This window comes from Canis aureus, chromosome 28 (genome assembly GCF_053574225.1).
Source record: "Canis aureus isolate CA01 chromosome 28, VMU_Caureus_v.1.0, whole genome shotgun sequence".
NCBI classification, from domain to species: domain Eukaryota; kingdom Metazoa; phylum Chordata; class Mammalia; order Carnivora; family Canidae; genus Canis; species Canis aureus.
Window position 1 is genome coordinate 40,922,630 of NC_135638.1, and position 23,577 is coordinate 40,946,206.

At 39.4% G+C, this 23,577-nt stretch overlaps 1 long non-coding RNA gene across 4 annotated transcripts in view; it reads right to left on the reverse strand.

Annotated features, from left to right (window-relative positions):
* Positions 1–23,577, reverse strand: part of LOC144300673 (uncharacterized) — a 25,331-nt gene continuing 1,754 nt past the window's right edge. For 3 of the 4 annotated variants that reach the window (XR_013367464.1, XR_013367463.1, XR_013367465.1), the window contains exons 2-3: positions 12,419–12,524; positions 983–1,154 (exon numbers count right to left, since the gene is read on the reverse strand). This is a non-coding gene — a long non-coding RNA (uncharacterized LOC144300673). Of the gene's footprint in view, positions 556–982; positions 1,155–12,418; positions 12,525–23,577 lie in introns of those variants that run through there. The other variant, XR_013367466.1, reaches the window with a different exon arrangement.

A 23,577-nucleotide genomic window follows, 5' to 3' on the forward strand; every position in this document is an offset into this window, starting at 1 on the left:
TCAAACAAATACACATTTTCTGTTGGATTCACAGCCCAGTGAAATCTAAAGCAGCAGTTGGCAAGGAAAAAAAAAAAAAACAGCAGTATAAAAGCCTCCTTGCAGGCATGTTTAGCAAATGCTTTCTTATTTTAATCTTTCATTATGATTTATAGAAGGATTCAAAGTTTGTCCCAGCAACCCGTCCAGCAACCCCAGCCTGTGGAGATAAATATCCTTACTGACTCTTAGCTACATTTGGCAACTTATTCATTGCTAATTTTTACTGCACCCCTAAGGAAATAAGAGCACTGTGTATTCTAGGGAAAAAAAACACTCCTTTCAAATACTCCTTTTTCCACTGCTGTGTGTGTGTGTTGTGTGAGCATTACCTGGTGGCAGGGAACAGAGTGGCTTTCTGTGGAGCCGCGGCTCCTGTCTCGGGCAGCAGACTCTGTGTCTGTGTGGGGAATTCCTGCTCCTGGCCCCAGCCCACAGGCCTCGCTTGAGAACGGCTAGGGCGGCCATGGCACACACCCTCTTCTTGCTTGGATAAGGATCTGTGCTCTGGAGACTCTTCCACGGAGCCCAGCAAGAAAAAGAGAAAGAAGCTTTCACTCCATCCCTGACTGGGAAACTCAGCTTGTTCTTTTTAAAGCAAACTTTCTCCTGGATCGTTCTACCAAGTAGTAGACAGAGATAAAAACCAACCTAACAGCCTTCGTGTCTCTTGAGAATGAGCTAGCTATGGAAGCCATAATTCAAAATTCATGTCGACAGCCCTGTGAGGGCTGTTCTTACAGGATGTTTCACACTTTTCCTCTCCCCGGGGTCTTATTTGAGTGACCCTGAGCTCTGCAGCTGACCAACTCTCTGTCTAAAGAGGACTTCTTGGCTTCAGATTTATACCAGGCCACCCAGGAAACCTATGGTTTCCAGAGCTGCCTACTTCTGTCACAAAAGAGAATACGGCTTTATGAAGTGGTGGACCTTGAAACTAAGACATGCTTACATCTTTAATCTGTGGCTTGTAAATAAAACACTTCCAACCCCTCTTCAGAGCAGAAATCTCTGGATGAGATCATTAACCCCTTATGGGCTGGCTTCACAGGAGAAGAAACACAAGCCTGGGAGTCTGGAGTTGGTTTCTGCTTATAGGTTTTGTTTGTAGGTATCTGAAAGATAAAGAATTCAGGTGAGACCTCTTGCTCCCAACCTTCCCTCAGCTCATCAGAATTATCCAGGGACCTTTTGAAACATAAGTCTCCCTAGAAGAGTCTGATTAACAAATGTGTTTGGGAAGTCACCTGGGAAAATACGTTTCTTAAAAGTTCCAGATGTGATTCTGACTCCAGAGAGATTTGGGAACCATTTATTTTGATGAATTCTGGTGTCCTGAGCAGCTCTGAGAAACAAGAGACAGGAAAGACCCAGAAGAGGAATCCTTCTGAATCCAGCCCAAGCTCCATGCCTCTTTCTATTTATGATAAACTATTGGTAGCATCATAGATGTAAAGGCTAAGTAGCTGAGGGGCTGCCCTTTCTGTATGGGGACCTGAGGAGCCACAAGGAAAAAAGGGAGGGGGTCTTCTGTCTGAGGGGACACCTGCATTTCCCTCAGCACAGGGGACTAGAGATTCTTATATGGAAACTTTATCCTGGTAACCCAAGGAATGCATTGATTCTTAACTAAATTTAAAAAATTCTCCTCTGCAGAGCCTAACACCTTGAGTATCTAAAACAAAAGATGGGGCCATTGACTTTTTTGGGGAAATATGTGTATTAACTATGCTGGTATGTTTCTCTTACCTGAATATCAGTGGCAAGAAGAGGGGAACTTCTTACTATTTAATGAATTATCCCCCCCTTTCAATAATCATAAAAGCTATTTACTGGTCATATTATAGTAAAAAATAAAATACATTTATACAAGCCCTTGAATTCCCAGACAGAAATGAAAGAGGCGCCAAGAGGGCACAGTGCTGGGCACATTAACTGTAACACTCACTAATATGTATTGATATTGAATCAATATGCACTGATCCATTAAGCACATGACCTGAGACTTAGGGCAGCTGAGTTGAAGCTTTTGACTTATTTGTTATCTCTTTGTTTATGTATTATTTAATGTGTCATATTTGTTCAGGGGAGTTAGACTGAATTATTTACTAACTACACCTATATATTTAGGATAGCATGGTTGAATTAATAACTTACTTAATGACTCTGCCTCACTCTGAAAACTGGGAATTCACCCTAAAATTGAGAAAATATTAAGTCTTTGCTTCTCAGAAACACCATAATCCCTGTTTATAAAACAACAAACTAAACCAAACAATCAAAAACCAAAACCCCAAACTGGCCCCCACCATGAAAGGAAGAGAATAGTGGATAGGATCAGATGGCTAGCAGTGGTGAGCTGGGCCAGCATGGCTACAGGATCTCTCTCTAACCCAGGACATGGCAAAGACCTTGCTTTAAGTAGGATGAATTAGATGTCCTTATGTTGGAATGTGGTCAGAAAAAAAATTAATAATTGTAAGTTTATCATTTTCAGAGTGGTTCATGGTACCTAAGTATACTAAATTGAAATGATATTAGGAAAATTAACTATAGTCAACATGTTAAAAAAAGAGAAAGCAGCTATCAAAAGCTATATTAAGGGGATCCCTGGGTGGCGCAGCGGTTTGGCGCCTGCCTTGGGCCCAGGGCGCGATCCTGGAGACCCAGGATCGAATCCCACGTCGGGCTCCCGGTGCATGGAGCCTGCTTCTCCCTCTGCCTATGTCTCTGCCTTTCTTTCTCTCTCTCTATCTCTGTGACTATCATAAATAAATAAAAATTTTAAAAAAAGCTATATTAATATCAGATGAACCAGACTTCAGAGCAAAGAAAATTAGCTGTGACAGGTGACAGAGAGGAACAGTACAGAACGATAAAAAGGCTATGCCACCAAGAAGACTTAGCAATCCCAAATATGTATGCACCAAACAACAGGGCTGCATCACATGTGAAGCAAAACCTGATAGCACTGCAAACAAAAATAGCAACACTGTGGTTGTCGTTGAGGACTTCATCACCTCTCTGTATGTGCTTGATCGAACAACTAGACAGAAAGCCACTAAAGCTATGGAAGAACTCAGCAACACCATCCACCAACAGGATTGAGTTGACATATCAAGAGAGACTGTATGTTGGATCAGGAAACAAAAGCAACAAACCTGCAAAAAACTGAAGTCATATGGAATGTGTTTGCTGTCCACATTGGAGTCAAACTAAAAATCAAAAACGGAGAAAAATAGCCTCAAACACCTGGAAATCAAGCAATGCACTTTTAAACGCCCTGTGGGTCAAAGAAGTCTCAGGAGAAAGAAACCATACATTGCCCTGAATGAAAATGAACATACCACCTATAAAAGGTGTGGGACATGGCCACAGCAGTTCTGAGAGGGAACAGACCTCACTAAATACTTATATTAGAAGAGGGGGTACCTTCAAGTCAGTGATCTAAGCTTCCACCTCGAGAACCTAGAAAAGTAAACACAAAGCAAGCAGAAGGAAAGTTACAGAAAAGAACAGTGAAATGAAAAGCACAACAAAAGAGGAAACAGTAGAGGAAATCAATGAAATACAAAGCTTTTTCTTTGAAAGGATCAACAAAACTGACAAATCACACACACACACACACACCCCTCAAAGAAGAGAGGAGAGGACATAGATTTCCAATACCAGGAATGAAACAGAGGCTATTACTATGGATCCTGCAGATATCGAAATGGTAATGAAGGAGTAAAATGGACAAGTCTGCACGCATAAATTTGACAACTTAGATGTAATGGACCAATTCCTTGAAAAGCACAAAGTACCAAACTTACCCATTATGAAGTGTGTAATTTGAATAGCCTTTTAACTATGCAGGAAATTTAATTTGTAACTAAAAGCAATCCAAAAACATAATCTCTAGGCACAGATTGTTTCCATGGAGAATGCTACCAAAACTTGAAAGAAGAATTAACATTAATTATATAAAATCTATTCTAGAAAATAGAAGGATGAAGTTACCCCCAGGCAGAAGGAATAGCAAATTCTGAACAAGTGCCAGGAGCCAAGAAGACACAGGCTCCTTCTGAGTCTCAAGCTTCAGGAAGCACTATGCTAGGTTTTTTGAGTAACTGAAAGTAATCTCGGGGTTTATTGAGAAAGATAGATAAAGAACAAATAATTTATACAGAATCTGATAAGCATTTCGAAGTGAAACTGGTACCTATGGGGACATGGAACAGGTAGGAATAAGATCTGAAATAGCAAACACTTTGGATTATAATGCATTTTAAATAACCTTAGTGTCAGTTCTTTGAAGTAATTGCACATCTAGTAATTTGAGCTGTTAAAAGGTTGGACAATAGGAGCACCTGGGTGGCTCAGTCAGTTAAGCCTCTGATTCTTGATTTGGGCTCAGGTCATGATATCAGGGTGGTGAGATCGAACTCCGTGTTGGGCTTCAAGCTGAGCCATGCACCCTGATTAAGATTCTTCTCTCTCCCCCTCCCCACTCCACTCATGCACTCCCTATCTCTGTCTCTCCCTCAAAAAAGAAGAAGAAAGGAAGAAGAAGAAGAAGAAAAAGAAAGGAAAGAAAGAAAGAAAGAAAGAAAGAAAGAAAGAAAGAAAGAAAGAAAGAAAGAAAAGGAAGAAAGAAAAGAAAGAAAGAAAGAAAGAAAGAAGAAAGAAAGAAAGAAAGAAAGAAAGAAAGAAAGAAAGAAAGAAAGAAAGAAAGAAAGAAAGAAAGAAAGAAAGAAAATAAACAAAAAAAGATTGGATGATGTTAATGAATAATCAAGTCTACATTGTAAGGGACATGTTGATCTTGCATATTATATGTATATATATTCTGAAGGACACAGAAATGTTGTCATGAATATACTCTATGTAAATCCTAAACTCTGCTTGTGTATTAATTTTAAGCAAATAACTCTTTATGTGATTACAAACTTAAATTGTAGCCAAGCTATGTGAATAGAGCAGTCTGACTTGCTGAGGTTTTGCTATAAACACAGATGATTTTTGGATCTGTTTTTAAAAGATGATTCTTGGTGACCAAGTAAGATAAGTCTAAACCATAATATAAAATGTGATGAAGCACACAAAATAAGTAAGTATGCTCATATGTCCTCAAGTGCACAAATATCTCTTTATTTCTCAGACACACAGATTCTACTCTTCACCTTTAACTTTTCTTTGCAGAAAGAAGTCTGCTTTATAATGTGCATAATAATATAAACAATCTGCCCCTGAGCCAAGAAGTCAAGGCATTCTACAAAGCAGACTCAGAGCAGGGCCTGGTGCTCAAATCACAGCATACCCAGGTCTGCTGAAAAAAACTCAGCAAAGAGGACTATGGAAACAGAACATTCTCTTTACCCAAAAAGCAGCATCCACATCCATCTTCCAAGGGAAATAGCTTTCCAGGGACTGTGGGCTGATAAGAAATGGCAAGTGATAAATGGAGCATTAGCGTCAAAGGACAAATGGCCCCCGAGGATGGGAAAAGTAGTTAAATTTTGACAGGAGTTATGCAGGTGGATGCATGCCTGCCAAAAACATCACACACATGTGCACACACATATGCATAGGCAAGCATACACACACATGCACATACAGGAAACACATAAACAATCAGTCCATTTGGAAAGGAAACTGAAGCCCCTCTGAAGTGGGACTCCACCCTTTGCCTTCCAAAATAAGCAACTTTTCACTCTGAGCCTCAGTTTCCTCCATGTAGAACAGAAAAAAATAATATTGCCTACCCATTAGGTTCCATGAGGTTAGATGCTTTAATATACATAAAATGCTAAGAACAATGTTTAGTATATAGTAAGTATTTAATAATTTTAACTCATTCTAAAAAACAAGGTATAGATTTTTCACTGGAGTTTTTCTGGTGTCCCTCCTCTACCTCCAACTTTTTACCTGTTAAAACAAGAGTCTTTGATTATAAATGCTAGTGAATTCCAACAAATCAAGCTTAAAATCTGTTCTTAGGACAAATCTTTATCCTTAACCAACTTGTGCAGTCACCCTGGCTGTGTTTTCAGATGCCTGCTCAACACTAACATTTCCAATTTAAGGAAAAGAAGAGGGGAAAACCCTCCCTTCCTGCTGGGCTGTTTGTCCTCTATCCCCCCAGGCATAAATATCTGGGCACCAGCAGGAATGAGGAAACCCTGTCCTGGCAGTTCCAGAGGCCAGTGGACCTCCTGCCTCCTCCAGGCTCTGGGATAGTGGCCCACCCTCCCCGCCTTCAGAGCAACGCATCTTAGGCATGAGGTGAATGGCTAACGGCTCCAAGTCTCCCCTTGGAAAAGCACCAGCTATTTTTGAAACAAAGTACTTCCTCAAGACCAAGAAAGTCCATATTAGTAAAAACACTGGGGAGCAGCTTCTCTGGCTCTTCCTCTAAAATCTCTCTGGTTATTTTAAGTAGTTCCTTTCTCCCCGACCAAAAGTGAGGAAGCAGGGAGTATTCCCAGGATGAAATATCTGACTTCACATCTCCTGATAGCTCTGGGCCATGGCCAGGATCTCAGTGGCCGCAGAAGGTCACAGGGAAAGGCTCAGTGTGAAAGGCATTGGTAGAAGCCCCAGTTCTGGCACTTGTGCCATCTTGGGAAAATCACTTAACCTCTCTGGGTACGGGTGTCCTCACCCTGCAGTGCTGCTCTAAATTAAGTGATAAACGAACTCAACCCCATGCCGGCACGCCATAAATATAGGTTTTATATTTAGTAGTAATTAGCAGTAGTTTTCTGCCTTGCTACTAGTTAGTTACATAATATTTACCCAGGCAATCTATTTCCAATAATTTTTGAAGATGTTCTAATATAGCTGGCCAAAACCTGAAGAAGTATATCTTAACAAAGTCACTAGAATCTGCAAGATCTACATGATTATGCCCCAGTACTTCTACCTTGTCATCCTCATTTACTCTTACAGTGGACAGTCTGTAAAGATGTGAATCCACAGTGATTCCTCCCACCTTACTGAAACGATCCTTGCGGTGTGACTTGGCCGCACCTCCCAATAAGAGGGACAACTTCCATCTCCCCCCTTGAGTCTGTGTTGGCCTGTGACTTGTTTGAACAAATACAAAGTAGCAAACAGAGTCTGGGGGACTTTGAAGGCATGCTCTCAGGGTGCTAACAACACCCATGCTAGCTCCTTCTGCTACTGATGTCTGTGTGAAGTATGAGCTAGCTTCCTCAGAGGTGTGAAACCACCTGGCAACAAAGACCCAGCCAACAGCTAGCACCAGTCCCAGAGCACCAATACCATTTCAGACCATCCCACTCCTGTTGAGCCATCACTTCCCATGAGACCAGTAGAAAGACAGTTCAGCTTACTTGAGCCCAGGTTGCCAACCCACAGAATTGAGATCTAATAATCAATTGTGGTTTTCACTATAGGGTGACTTGTTCCATAGAAACAAACAGCTGAAAAAAAAAAAAAAAAAGAAAGAAACAAACAGCTGATAAAACTCTCTTCTTCAGGCACAATGGCCTCCTTGCAGATTTGCAGGCATGTCAGGTTTTGTTCTAACTCAGGGTCTTTGCCCTGGCTGCTCCCTCCCTCTGGAGTGCTTTCCCCCATCATGTCTTCTGCATTGTTAGCTCTCTGGTGTTCTTCAGTGGTCTCCTCAACTGTCTTTCCCAGTGAGACTTCTCCTGATCCCCTGTCCAGAATTGCAGTCATTTTCCCCAACACCTTTGTTTTCCTTCTTGGCTCCCATGAACCCTGTGCCACTTATCCCTGTCTAATGCAGCAACACATAGCTAACTCCTTGGGCTGTTTGCCGTCTGTCTCCTGCAATAGAATGGGATCCCCATGAGGGCAGTTTTCACTGCTTTGGCCCTAAAACACTATCTAGCATGGTGAACTATGTTAGCTTGGCCAAGCTTGCTAGCTGTAACAAAGAAAGCCAATAACAATCTAGTGGCTTAAAACAGGTAAGTGACTATTTCTCTCAGATACAAGGTGAACTTTCCAGGCTGGCAGATGGCTCTGTTCCACAAAACCCTTCAGGGACTTGAATGCTCTGCTACATTCCACCTGAATGCTCTACTACATTCCCTGCGTAGTTCAGGTTGGGTGGCAGACTTCCTCTCCATCCCAACTCGTGGGAAGCAAAATATGAACCTGCTTGGGTATCTTAAGTAACAGACCTCAAGGTGGTACAAATCTCATCTGCTTACGAGGTCATTCTTACCACATGAAAGGCTAAGGCCAGGGTCTGTCTGTGCAGGCTTATGCCCAGCCGGGGCCACAACATGAGGAGGTAAGGAAGGAACTAAGTACCAGCAATAGGCTTGGCCACCACTTGATCAGAAGTGGACAGTTTTCCTAGGAATTGTTCTTAAGAAACTTGTACTAAAATAACTAAAGTTGAAATGAACAGTTCAAAGGAAGAAATAAATCACATGCACATGCGACTTTTTTGAGGCTCCTCAAGCTTAACTGAGAGACTTAATAGATTAGCTGGTGGGATCCACAGCCATACACACTGAAAGCCAGCCAAAAGTCAGCGGATAGAAAATAAGCATCCAATCTCACATTAGGCAGGAAAGCAGAATGACAGAGAAAGCTATGATGCCAAGGAGTGTGCAGTGGATGTGGAGACACCATTCCTGGTTCAAATCCAACTTGGCCTCTAATTGACTGGTCTGCGCACTAATCAATTAACCACTCTGATATTGGCTTCTTCTCCTATAAAATCAGGAAGAGCTTTCAGAGTGTACTGTTGAGGATGAAATTAAATAATGAATATGAAAGCAGGCTAGAGACTAGAGGATTGTAGAAACTGCATACAGCCTGGGACAAGTTTGGTCCTTTGGAAATCTGCACTTCTCTGAATCAGCAAATTTTCTTCTGATATGACAGGCATACCTCTTACTACTTGGTTGTAAGGAGAAACATAAATGCAGGGCATTTCATAACTACCTTAAAGGTAAAATTTGCATTACTTTACAGAGTATTTTTTTTAATGCTACTCCAAATGCAAACACAGACACTTCATTTATCTGATGCACACACACAGGCCAGGCATACTTAGAGGTCTGTGAACCTCAGAGGAAAAAAAAAAAAAAAAAAAACAGAAAAAGGAACATGGAATACATGCAAGCAGTTTTGTTCAAAAGATGGTCTAATATACCAGAGGTGACACAGGAAGAGGAAATACCAGCCATACTCAAACCATTGTCTACAATGTCTGTTATAAAAGAGTAATGTTGAAAGCCTTCCCAGAGCCAGCTACAGTGGAGCCTCCCTTCAGAGAAAGTTAGATTGACCTTTGAGGTTCTCATTAAATTATTATTTTTCAGGAACTGTTATGAGAACAATCCTAAATAACTTTGTTTATATGAAACATAATTCTATTAGAGGTGGCATTTTTAAAGGAAAGCCTTACAGAAGATCTTATGCAAAGCCCAAAGGACAGAATGGGAGTACTTTTAACTGTGTACTGTTGTTCCTGACATCATAGAGAGCATTTATATATCAGTTATTCTTTGTGTTTCATTTGTTCACTATCTAGAGCTTTGTTAGTTAAAGGGAAACATTAAAATGAACCATTTTTTTTTACCCAAATAAGAATGACTTGGTTATCCATTTCCTGGTTATACTGGTATATACCCACACAATGATAAAGTAAATTTTGGTATAAGTATAATAGACATCAACAATTCAAACAAAAGACTTTGAAACAGAAGCATTTAAAAACTTGAAATCCAGAACAAGAGAAACTTCAGAATTTAATTACAAAAAAAAGGCTTTACTTCTGATAAGCAATGGATATTCTATGTAAGTGATGAATCACTGAATTCTACTCCAGAGAAATCAATACTGTATGTTAACTACCTAAAATAGGGCACCTGGGTGGCTCAGTGGTTGAGCATCTGCCTGTGGCTCTGGTCGTGATCCTGGGGTCCTGGGATCAAGTTCCGCATGAGGCTCCCCACAGGGAGCCTGCTTCTTCCTCTGCCTATGTCTCTGCTTCTGTCTGTGTCTCTCATGAATAAATAAATAAAATAAAATATAAATAATTTTTTAAAATAATAATTAGGGATCCCTGGGTGGCGCAGCAGTTTGGCGCCTGCCTTTGGCCCAGGACGCTATCCTGGAGACCCGGGATCGAATCCCACGTCAGGCTCCCGGTGCATGGAGCCTGCTTCTCCCTCTGCCTGTGTCTCTGCCTCTCTCTCTCTCACTGTGTGCCTATCATAAATAAAAAATAAAAAATAAAAAAAAATAAAATAAAATAATAATTATTATTTAAAAGGGCTTTAAAACACTGGCCCACTTTTTGTTTAAATGCAAGGTTCTCTGACCATTAAAAACTGACAATGTTTAAGTTTTTTTTTTTCAATGTTTAAGTTTTAGATTGAATTTGAAATTATAGGATTTCCAATGAATTTACAGCAGCACAGGCCAATCTCAGAGACTTTCTTACACCTTAAATTGAATCACTGTCCTCTCACTGAGATCTACTGGTCTCCTCTAATTCCCCAAGTACCTGCCAGTCCCATAACACTCACTTAAGCCTACAAACACCCACACTCCCAGCCACAACAGCAGCTTCTCAAATTCATTATTGCTACCTGCAGAAAACTTGTCTGTTAATACTGTAATGATTACAAAACAATGCTTAGTCAATGATTTGGCTTTCTCTCCTAAATTATCCAAAGTGGTTGTCTTGTTAACCATGTCCTCTAAAAGTGGTGTTAATCACACTTTGCTATTTTGATCCCCATGTCTGAATTGAATGGTTCTGTTCCAGGGGAGTCCAAAAGAAGCTCATCATAATTTTGAAGTTTCACTGACACAGTCAGTTGATATAGTTTTCCACATGCTGGATGCTTTGGGGAAAACAGCAAAACAACCTCAGCCTTTGTACCTTGACCTCTTGCCTACTAAGACTCTTGAACGGTCATGTATGTATACAATCAAAGCTTGAATAAGAGACTCTTAGATTTACCAAAAAAAAATTTGACATCAATCAGGAGTTTATTTCACCAGGGATGCATAAAGAAGAAAAATATACTTGATTCCTCCTAAACCCTTCCTAAAGAAAGTAAGGTCAAATGTGTAAAACTGATATTTTGTTAAAGAATCTCTTGGGTCTAACTCTTGAAGTGTGGGTAAACTGTATTTATAGCTAATAGAAAGCAGAAGAACAGCAATGATATTCCTCTGCATCATAGAACTCAGTGTGGAGTGAAAAAAAGAAAGTGAAGGTCTAGTTGATCTTAAGGCCAACTTACCACCGAGGCCTAAGGAATAGATGATGAACAGCCATAAAATTGTAGGAAACTAATCATCTACAAATTCAAACCAAACTTTGACATGTCAAATGATGTCATTATAACTAAAGCTCTCTTTGGAACGTTTTATTGTTTAACATGCTATCTCCTTAACACAGGACATGATATCACCTAACAGAATACAATACAGTTCAAGGTAGACAGATGCTCAAAGACAATAGAAATGAAGAAAAAATAGAAAACTAATTTACAAAGTTTCAAGAACATCATTAAAAAGTATGCTTGAGGGCAGCCCCGGTGGCGCAGCGGTTTAGCGCCGCCTGCAGCCCAGGGCATGATCCTAGAGTCCCGGGATCGAGTCCCACCTCAGGCTCTCTGCATGGAGCCTGCTTCTCCCTCTGCCTGTGTCTCTGCCTCTCTCTCTCTCTCTCTCTCTCTCTCTCTGCATCTCTATGAATAAATAAATAAAATCTTAAAAAGAAAAAAGTATGCTTGAATATAAACTAAAAAGCTAAAGGGAATTTAATGTGATTTTGGGGAACATTATTAAGATTACTCTTCTTGTGAGGGAGAAAACACTTCTTCCCTAAAACAGGAAAGAAGGATAGATGGAATTTCTCAGGGTAGGAGGAAAAGAGGTAACAACTTAGAAGCTTCTCATAGGATGCTCTCAATTCTCTGTTTGAAGTAGGAAACAAGGATACATGCACAGGGGTGTGGTACCTACAGTAACATGAACAAAGAAATGCAGCAACAGAGTTCACAAATTGCCAAGAAAAATTCCCCAGGATGAGTTATTAAATTAGAATTGGTTTTGTTGTTGTTGTTAAGTATATCTTAAGGAAGGCTCTCAAATAATGTGTTCTCTTGATAGTGGAATAGTCATTGAGTTATCCTAAAACAGATATTCTGAGAATGTAGGGGAGGTGATGGTGGCCCCTTCATTTACTTTTTGGCTTTCACAATGTCATGGGTATTGCAGTTCACATATACCTAGTTAAGCAAATTTGTCGATTAAATTATTTGGTTTTACTAAACTAGCCTTTTAAAAAAGGACAAGTTAGGTTAAAATCATTCCTTCATGGAAATCTTCTGTTGATGAGTATAGAATAATGAGGAAGGCTCACCCACAACAAGAGAGAGACAGAGCTGCTCCTAACCTTTCCTAGTCAACAATATTGTGAAGTACAGTCTGCAGTGGTCCAGTCAGATTTGCAAGAAGCTCCCCGCACCCTGCAAAAAAACAAAACAAAACAAAACAAAAAAACAAAACAAAAAAAAACTGTTAATTAGAAAGCTATTTGGATTATGAGATTACAAGTAAATCATTGGAGAGAAAACTTGAATTTAGTGTGCACTGTGACTTAAAATATAAACTAATGGGATCCCTGGGTGGCGCAGCGGTTTGTCACCTGCCTTTGGCCCAGCGCGCGATCCTGGAGACCCGGGATCGAATCCCACATCGGGCTCCCGGTGCATGGAGCCTGCTTCTCCCTCTGCCTGTGTCTCTGCCTCTCTCTCTCTCTCTCTGTGACTATCATAAATAAATAAAAATTAAAAAATATATATATATAAACTAATGATAGCATCATGAGTAAGATAATTAGAAATAAATATGTAGAATGTGGAAAAATGTTTATAATTTTAAAAAGATATTTATAGCTGTGAATAGTTAACATAGTACTTTACAATTTTTTTTTATTTTTCTATGTATTCATTTGAGAAGAAGAAGAGAGAGAGGGACCACAAGCAGGAGAAGAGGCAAAGGGAGAGGGAGAAGCAGACTCCCTAGTGTGCTGGGGACCCAGCATAGAACTGAATCCCTGAACCTAGAGATCATGAGCCAAAGGTAGATGCTGAACTAGCTGAGCCACTCAGGTGCCCCAGTACTTTACAAATTTTTAATGAACTTAGTGAGAAATTTTTGTAAGTCTTGCTTGGTCTCTTATTTAACAGTGAAAGAAAAAAAAAAGCCAAATATCTTAGGGAAGCCCTTATTCCTCCTTCTGCTCTAAAATACATTGAAGTAATATGTGGGAAAAAACAGGTCAATGATATAGAAATCTTCAGCAAAACTACTAGAGGATGCTTATAAAAGTGTTTATTTAAAGCATTAAGAGAGAGTGACTCCTTTTACAGAGTTGGAAGATTTGCTATACCATTTTGCTATATAGATTTTTTATTAGTCAGGATTGGTGATCTGTAGCATAAAGCCCTCAAATCCCAATATTGTGGAGCAATGGGGATTTTTTATTCATTCCATGTCCACTGAAGGTCTTCCTGACAGGACACTCTGTCTGTCATCCAAGGAGACCCAGACTGCTAACAACATGTGCCCCCCACCGTACAGTGCTTTTTGCTTCCAGCTGCGCAGAACAGGAACCAATCAGATCAAGAGAGATATTGTAAGGTCAGGCCTGAATGCAGCTTCTCTCAATTCTATGTTCCATTGACTAGGACCCAGCTATATTGTTCCACCTTGAAGCAAAGGAGCTAAGTAGTTTACCCATGTGACTAGTAGGTATGCTAAAGATGTTTTTCAAACTGTCATGATATAAACCTAAAATGTCTAAGATTATATATTTGGCCAATTCTGCTTCCAGAAGGAAATTTAGTGAGCCTCTAAGAAACAAAATGCCAAAGAATTCTAATGCAAAATAAAGTAGTAAATAAAAAATATACTCTATTGAAAAACTGTGAATCTTTGACCAGAATGAAAAACTAACACAAAACAAAAACAACCAAGTAAGGTTATAGAGATGGCAGCAGACATAAAATGAAACTATCGCATAATTCATAGGCAAAGTACTTCAGTCAGGAAGTCAAATTCAAAGTAAACAAAATCAGTAGTTAATTCTATTTAAAAATAGAGCTTTAAAATATTATGAAATGCTGACAATAATTCACAATGAGAAAGGGAGTAGTTACAAACCCTTTCTGCTGTACTGATTTACTGATCAGAGTATGACAATGTTTATAAAAACCGTCAACTTTCTGAATGAGTTATGAATCATTTATTTTACTAAAAGACAAGCATTCAAGATTTTTGATGTCTTCTGTGATATGCAGCTCTCACCTAATAGACATTTGTGCCACTTCCAGCAGTGGTGGCTGAGCAATAAAAAATTCAACAACCCACTGATGATAAAAACCCTTAGGAAATTTGGACTGGAAGACAAATGCCCTAATCTGATATAGGGCATTTGTAAAAATCTACAGCTAACATCATATTTAATGGTGAACTATTGTGCACATTCCCTCTAACACAAGGAACAAAGCAAAGATTTCTACTTCTACCACTTCAACATGACATTAGAAGTGGTAAAAGTAGAAATCCTTGCTGTGTTTTTTGCTTTGGAGAGAATATGCCTAATATTTCACCATAAAAACACAGAGAAAAAACAGTCATTGAGATTAGAAAAAAAGAAGTGAAACTATCTTTATTGGTAGGCAACATCATCAATGTAGAAAATCTTAAAATCTACAAAAAAGATCTCATAGAACTAATATGTAAGTTTAGTATTATAAATATATTAAACACTATAAACATTAAACATTGAATTTATATTAACATCAAAAACACTTATGAACACATATAACATAAATGCTCAGATGTATACACTTAAAACCGCAAAATAATGCTGAGAGAAATGAATGAAAACCTCAATAAATGGAGAGGTATACCATATTCATGGATCAGAAAAGTCAATATTATTAAGATGTCAATTTTACCCAAATCTCTCTACAGATATGATATAATATCAGTCAAAATCTCAGCAGGGTTGTTTGAGGGTTTTTTGGGAAATTGACAAGCTGATTCTAAAATTAATATGAAATGAAATGATGTTAATTGATCAAAACAATTTTTTAAAATAACAACATTAAAAAATTTTCCCTACCTTATTTTAAGGCTCATTATAAAACTATAGAAATCAACACAGTATGATATTGGCATAAGGATAGAGATAGTGATCAATGGAACAGAATAGACAGTTCAAAAGTAAGCCCACACATACAACCATTTGAAAAAAAAATGCCAAGGTAATTCAATAGAAAAATTATTTTATATAAATTGGATATTCATATGAAAAATAATGATCATTAACCCATAGCTCACACATATGCAAAAATTAACTAACGTGACCAGAGCTCTAAGTGTAATAAACAAACTATAAACCAATGTAAAAAATACAGGAAAAAAATTTTTGTGGCTTTATGGTAGGCAAAAACTTTTTAGATAGGACACAGAAAGCATAAACTATAAAATTAAAATTGATGAATTGAATTTCATCAGAATTTTAAAATTTTACTTCTCAAAAGCCAACAGTAAGACAATAAAAGAAAATGAATGGTATTCCATCCATAATGTATAAAGAACACTCAAATTAAAAAAAAGAACCCTTACAACCCAATATTAAATAAAACTACAATCCACTAGCTAATAGGGAAATGCAAATTAAGACAACATTAAGGTAATACCATACACCCAATAGAATTACTAAAATTAAGGAACCTGGAAATATTAAATGCTGGTGAGGATTGGGAACAAATGGAACTCGTACACATTGCTGGGTTGAATGCAAAGTGGTATGGCCACTATGGAAAACAGTTTCATAGCTCATTATATAGGTAAACCTATATTTATCAGATGACCCAGCAGCAATCCCTTTCTCAGGCATTTACCCAAGAGAAATAGGTACATATGAGCTCACAGACTTGTGTTTGATGTCCATAGTAGCTTTATCGGCAATAGCCAAAAACAAGGTGTATGTGTCCACTGACTGGTGAAGGGATGTGGTACATCCATATAATGGAACAATACTCAGCAATAAAAAACACAAACGATATATGCAACAGCATGGATGAATTTCAAAAGCATTTATGCTAAGTGAACGGAGCCAGATACAAAACTGTATGATGCCATTTATATGGCACTCCAGGGCAAACAAAGAGACAATATGCAAATCAGTGTCTGCCAGGGTGGAAGGGAGGTAGTTCACCACAAAGGGGCAGAAAGGACCCATGGGTTGCTATAGCATGGTAATTTTAGGCGGTCCTATGAATATATCCGTTTTAAAATTCATCGAATTATATACTTAAAATTGCTGATCTTTATTTTGTGTAAATTATATCTCCATTAAGCTTTTTAATAGTTCCTTGGAATTTGGATGTTTATTATTATTACAATGCATGTTGAACTTTTTAAAATACTTGAGAATGTTGGTGCATTTATTTTCTATTGCTGTGTTATAAATTAGTAGCTTAAATTATAAGTTTACATTATAATTATACATTATAATTTTGTAGCTTAAAACAAAAACACAAAGTTCTGGCAGGCTCAACTGGGTTCTCAATTCTGGGTCTCACAGATCAGAATGAAAGTTGTCAGCCATCTGGAGGCTCTGTGGAGAAATCTACTTCTAGGCTCATTCAGCTTGTTGGCAGCATTCATTTCCTCATGGTGTAGGACTTGGCTTCTCATTTCCCTGACATGTAACCCCCTGCATCTTCAAGCCAACAGTGGCTCGTGCAGCTTTTTGCGTTGAACCTCCCTGCCCCCCCCCCTTCAATTTCCTTTTCTGCTTTTAAGGGCTCATGTCATTATATTATCTGATAATCAAAGATAACATCCCTACTTAAAAAGTCAGCAGATTAGTAACCTTAATGACATCTGCAATGCACCCTTTGCCATCTATTCTTCATCCTGGGATAGAGATGTGAATCTGGGGACCATAACACCCCCCCCACACACAGACTACCACTGATTATGTGAGCTGCAAATGGAGGAGCACTGAGTGCAATCTACTGTGTGCCAGACAACAGGCTAATTGCTCCAGAGTCATCCCTCCACTTTGTCTTCCCAGCTACCATACAAGATGGGCACTATTTATTTGGTCATTGTCCAATGTGGCAAATGGGCATGGGAAGGTTTGAAAAGTGCCAGGATCACTCACTAGTTAATGACAGGGCAGACCTTAGATTCAGATGTATCTGAGTCCCAGAGCACTAGGCTGATGGTGGTTGCATTTTGGTCACTGGTACTCATTCTTGCCAGCGAATGTTACTTTAATACAAAGTAGCTATGTCCTCTCACCAGCTCTCAACCAGAATTGCTTGCACTTTCCCTTCACAACATGTTGCACAGCTTGTAGTTACCTACACTTTCAAGTATTTATCCAACATCTGTCTTTTCACTAAGGGACCAATGCCTTCATGTTATATTTCCACATCCCAACCGATGTTGGTTCATGGTAAGGGCTCGATATGTGGCTGCTGACCAACTGAGCAAGTGAATAACATGTAAGCACACAACCCTCTCTCGTCATCTTCTCCAAATACTGGCCATTACTCCTTGCCTTTAAGATGATGAGAGAGAAGAATGGGAGTATGAATAATCAAAACCATGCACTTGTAGCCCAACCTGCTCCCTGACAGATGAATTGTGATATCCCACCAGTGATCTCTGGAAAGAATTGCTAGGATCTCCTATCTCTCTGTGCTACTCACTTTTCTTTTCCTTTTTTTTTTTTGAAAGAGCGAGCAACAGTCAGGTTGAGAGCCAGATTGAGAGTCAGGCAGAGAGCAAAGGGAGAGAGAATCTTTTTTTTTTTTAAAGATTTTATTTATTTATTCATGAGAGACACAGAGAGAGAGGCAGAGACACAGGCAGAGGGAGAAGCAGGCTTCATGCAGGGAACCCCATGTGGGCCTTGATCCCAGGTGTCTAGGATGACACCCTGGGCTGAAGGTGGCGCTAAACCGCTGAGCCACCTGGGCTGCCCGGGAGAGAGAATCTTAAGCAGACTTCACAGCCAGCACAAGGCCTGACACGGGGCTCAATCTCAGAACCCTGAGATCATGACCTGAGCTGAATCAAGAGCTAGATGCTTAACCAACTGAACTACCCAGAAACCCCCCTCCTTTTTTTTTTTAAGTCTGTGCTACTCACTTCTGTTGACAACTAATACTTTTATAATAATATAGGTCATATCTCATCATATTTGAATGAGTGAACAAATTGAGCCCCTGCAACTCTGTATTTTAGGAAACACTGCCTGGATTAGCACATCTAGAGAATGAATTTATTTATGGAACCGCACAACTTAGTCTTCCCAGACTAGCACATAACTCTCTTTATCCAGTGACTTTACAGCAGGATGGTCAGTGCCCAACAGGCAGGAACTGGGCAGAATTCATGAGTACCTAATGTGGTACGATTGAAACATATGAGCACCCAAAATATTGATTAAATGAATGAATAAATGCAACAAGTGTGCCACATTGAAACAGATCTCAATGACTTTTCTAAAATTTGTATCTTTAATAAAAGAAAAGTCTTTCTCCCTGAAATAGAATGAAGCAATATCCACAAATACAAGGATAATAATGCTGCCCAAATTATTTCTAGAATTTTTGAGTGTGAAATTGTCTTTCTTGATTTGCTTGTGTTTCTAGTACTACAAAGACAATGTCCTTTTGATGTTCCTAAATGTAACCCCATGTTAAAGATTAGATCAGTGCAGGAAGGGTTCTCTTTAAACATGGCTGTAATTCTCAAAATGTTAAACAAAGTGTGTCATGAGTGGCTTAATTACCCATTGGAATATTAATTATATGGGTTCCTGGGTGGCTCAGTCGATTAAGCATCTGCCTTTGTCTCAGGTCATAATCCTAGGGTCCTAATGGAACCTGGAGTCAGGCTTCCTGCTCAGCTTCTCCCTCTCCGCCTTGCTCACTCTCTTCCCTGCTCATGCTCTCTCACTATCTCTGTCACTATCTCTGTCACTATCTCTGTCTCTCTCAAATAAATAAAATCTTTTAAAAAAATAGATAAAATAAAATAAAATACAGAAAATACATCACCACGGTTTTGTCATCCCCTAACAGTGAAAATATATCAGTGCCTGTTCAAGGTACAGCCTGTTCCAGGTCAGCCATTTGGTATATTACCCACCAATATGGGAGACAAGTTAAAAGAAAAATATCCCAAATTCCTCCCAACAGCAAAGCACAAACCTGGAATGAGAATCACAGGGAATTTGAATGGCTAAAGGATAATGTAGCCACTTTGAATTTGCAGATGGACTCTTGGCTTTGCTTAGTTAATTTGAAATATTAAGCTAACATAAAAAGATATCATGACACTTTAGACTGATGAGAGATCACAGTTTTTTGTAGGTCAAAAAAGATCAATTGCTAAAATTTTTATAAGGTTCAGCCTAGTGAAGAGGCTGTGAGAATAGATGAAAATCAAATTTTATTTTTGTTTTCAAGAATCACAAAGCCAGAAGGATCCTTAAAGAAAATGAAGTCCAACTTTCTTATTTTAAAACTTATGTTTGTAGGATTAGGCATGAATGAAAGTAGTTGAAAACCCTGAAATATCAATAGGATAAATGAGATAGAAGCTTATTTTATTTTAAGATTTTATTTATTTATTTGAGATAGAGAAAGAGAGAACACAAGCAGAAGGGGGTGGGGGAGGTGGAGGTAGAGGGATAAGTAAACTCCCTGCTGAGCAGGTAGCCTGATCCCAGGACCCTGGGACCACAGCCTGAGCCCTAGTCAGCTGCTTGGCCGACTGAGCCACCCAGGGGCCCTGAGAGAACCTCATGCTACATTTCTGTCCAGGAGTGCCTATTGTGTAAGAGACACAGCCCCTTCTACTTTGCCCCTCCACTCTGAGTAGCCCCAAGTTCCCAGTGATCCACATAGTCTAAGATGGCTGTTTAAGCTCCAGACATCAAATACACAGGGGCTGGTTGGAGAAGAGGCTTACACAGCAGGCAGAGGTGAGACCTTGAACTATAGAAACTGTACTATATGGGCATAGACATTGTCTTACAGGCAGTGAGAAGGCATTTCAATATGGAGCAGAAGGTAGACATGGTTGGATTTGTACAAATCCTTCTGGCAGCTCTCTGGATGGCTTGGAGAAGCTCAGGATGGAAAACAGTGGGCTAATGCAGGAGCTTATTGAGAGAGAACAGATGGATGAGACAGGAGGTGTGCACTGAGGCAGTGAGCACAGCCCACACTTTCTGAGAAAGCTGATAAAGAAAGGAAGAAAGAGATGATGCAGGCCAACAGGATTGATTTCCTTCCAGCTGCAAACAAGTGGGTATGAAAACATGGGCAACCTGTGCTGTGGGGTATGTACAGAAGAAGCAGGCTTCAAAGGAGACATGGGAAGAGGTGGCTGTGTGCACAGATGATGGATCATGTAAGGTAAATGTTCACAATTGAAAAAGTATTTGTTAAGCATGGTTCAAAGGGGTCAGAGAAATCTAGGCTAAGAAAGAGAGTTGATGGGGGTAAAATCATTTGGAGATAGTCAATTCTAGGAGCTTCCTTTCCTCTGAGTGATCAAGAACAATGGTTGAGAATGTGGTTCCAGGGCCTGGTCTCAAATATTTGGACTGGTCCAGGTCATTTTCTGGTCAGCATCGGCTCACAGAGCCAGGTAGTGCCAGGCCTGGTTGCTCCAGAAAGCTACCTGGCACTCTTGGTTCCCTTGGAACTACCTGGCCCCGTTCATAACCAAATAACACCACTGCCATGACCTAGCCCTGGGTACCCATGACCCAGCAGTCAGTAAAAAGGAGCATGGCAGGACCCATGGGATTTCTTGTTTGGCCCTGTGAAGCAGAGAAACAGCTTTCTTATTCAACCTGCTGACATAATGGCTGTTGCAATGATTACTTCTCATGTATCACATCTTAATTCACAACTACATAAGATGTAAGAATATTATCCTTAGTAAACCTTAAGTATTTACATTTATCCACCAGTCACTTGATCATATTTTTTAAATGTTATCTAGAAATATGTTAACACCAATAAATGTCAGTATATTTTGGGAATACAAAATTTTATTTTATTTTTTTATTTACTATGCCTTCACAGGGGTTCTCCACAATGGGGTTGTTGCAAGGGAACTGAGAACTCATCCTTGCTGAGGCAAATTCTCATGCTCCCCCTCCCTTAGCACAAATAATAGAACATGGACCGTGTTAACCAAACTTCAAAGATATAGACAGAGGGATGATAGATACAGAAATCCAGAAACAAAAATAGTCATGAATATAGGGAGAGAGAGAGAGAGATTATGTAATTTACAGTCTAGTGGGGAGAAGAGATCAGAGAAAGAAAGTAATCATGGTATCAAGTGCTAGAAGGAATTGGGGTCCTGAGGCAGAGAATGACGGTTGGGTAGAGAAGGATTCACTTTACACAGGGAAGTAAAAAACTCTCCCAAGAGTTGCCTTTGGAGATGGGTCAGGAATGTAGAGTTCTGGGGCAGACAGCTGGGTGGCTGGAGGTACTGAAGGCAGGTTGTCACACAGGGTAGCAGCAAAGACAAGTGGCAAGAGAGAGTAGTAGAGATTCAACCACCCAAACAGTTGGCTAAAATCACCTCCAAATTTCTCATCATTCTCTCTACACAATAAAATTGGTAAAATTGAATTTGTTATGTAGATAACTAACCTTTACACTAAAGGTTTGTAATTGACTTGAAAATCAATTCTATGATGTCATTTCCTAAACTGCTTCCAAACACCTTTATCATAAAAGGTCCTCATGAAGTAAAAGACTTTAATCAATTCAAGACTCAAGCTATTTATCATGGCAAAACTCCAATTAATTGTGAGTCAAAGGGAAGACAGTTTTGCATGAAAAATTAAAGGAAACATTTATAGCATTGATAGTCACTTTACTGTACTTTTATATTTATAAAAACATCCGTTACAAAGTGGAATTTTGGAAAGTTCTGTGATTGTATCATGCAGAGTAAAATTTGCATACAGTACAGATTAAATAGGGTTTTTTATTATCCTACTATTGATTGATTTGATATGAGGTAACTGTTCAGGCTTAATTACTTACTCTGAAAAAGCCCATGAGGGAGGAAGTGATCCTGTGTCTACTCAACACAAGCAACTGAAAACTACAAATAGGAATTTCAATTTGCTTTGAAATGAGATTAACTAACACTATCAGGCCTATAGCTTGTTTCTGAAGTCTAAAAATATTAAGTTCAAAACTTCACAAGAATGTAATGAACGCACTGAAGTTTTCCAGTATGATGAGTGACTTTGTCCACTCTCTTAGAGAAGTAAGTTTCACATAACAATGCATTTGGAAATTTTTCACTAAAAGAAGAAAGAACTTGAGGAAGGGGAGAAACGGGAAAAGAGTACCACAAAATGTTCTTAGCAGATTAAAGGATTTTTGCCTGGCAGAAAAGATTTGACGCTTTCAATCTCAGTCTTCTGTGGTATTTTCCTTACATCCTTTTTTCTACTTTAAGGGAAGATGGCTGCTGGGTCCCAAGCCTGAAGCTTGTGAAGAGCTGATTAGCCCAGCCATAGATGCTCACCAACAAGCTTTCAGGGTATGATGTCTGTGAAAACACCTGGACATGCCCATCCGTGTGCTTCCCACTGGTGGAGACCTGCTCTCTAAGACATGCCAGCACAGAATCTGATCAGAACACCTAATGCATGGTTTTTAACAGACCTGCCAGCACAAAGACAGGTGGGGCCCATGGCTTCTCTTATTTACTACTGACAGCCACTCTTCTGGGTCCTTGCCTTTTAAAATGAGTACTGTAGTAATCTCTATAAATGAAATATTTACTGTACAATACTGTCATTGAACAAAGGTCACTAGGGTTTCACAGGTGAGTGTAATTAGAATGTTTGGTCCTTTCCATTTTTTTTTTTCTCTACAATCTGATTGGAAGTGTCACAGCTGCTAGACAAGAGGACCTATAGGAGTATTATGTAACCAGAGAATGGTTGCAAACTCAAAATCGTTATCATTTCCTATTGGTTAACTGTTCTCAGAGAATTTGCTTTAGGATAACACAGTCCCTGCCTTCACGGAGCATCCTTGACTCAGGTTTCCAACAGCAGCCCAAACCTTCATTTGACAAACAAATGGCACAAGGAGACAAACTCAGAGACCTCGATACTGGAACTATTTCATTCTGGACTGTTACTCATGGAAGGCAGAATTTTTCTTTCAGTCTAACGATGACACTGCATATACTATGAAATAATTTGTCGTCTTATTTATTTGTGAGAGAGAAAGGCAGAAAACTAGTCGAGGGGATGGGCAGAGGGAGAAGAACAAGCAGACTCCCTGCTGAGCTGGACCCTTTGTAGTGCTTGATCCCAGGACCATGAGATCATGACCTGAGCGAAAGCCAAGAGTCAGCCCTTAACCGACTGAGCCACCCAGGCACCCCTGAAATAATTTGTTTTCAAAAGCATTTTCCCAT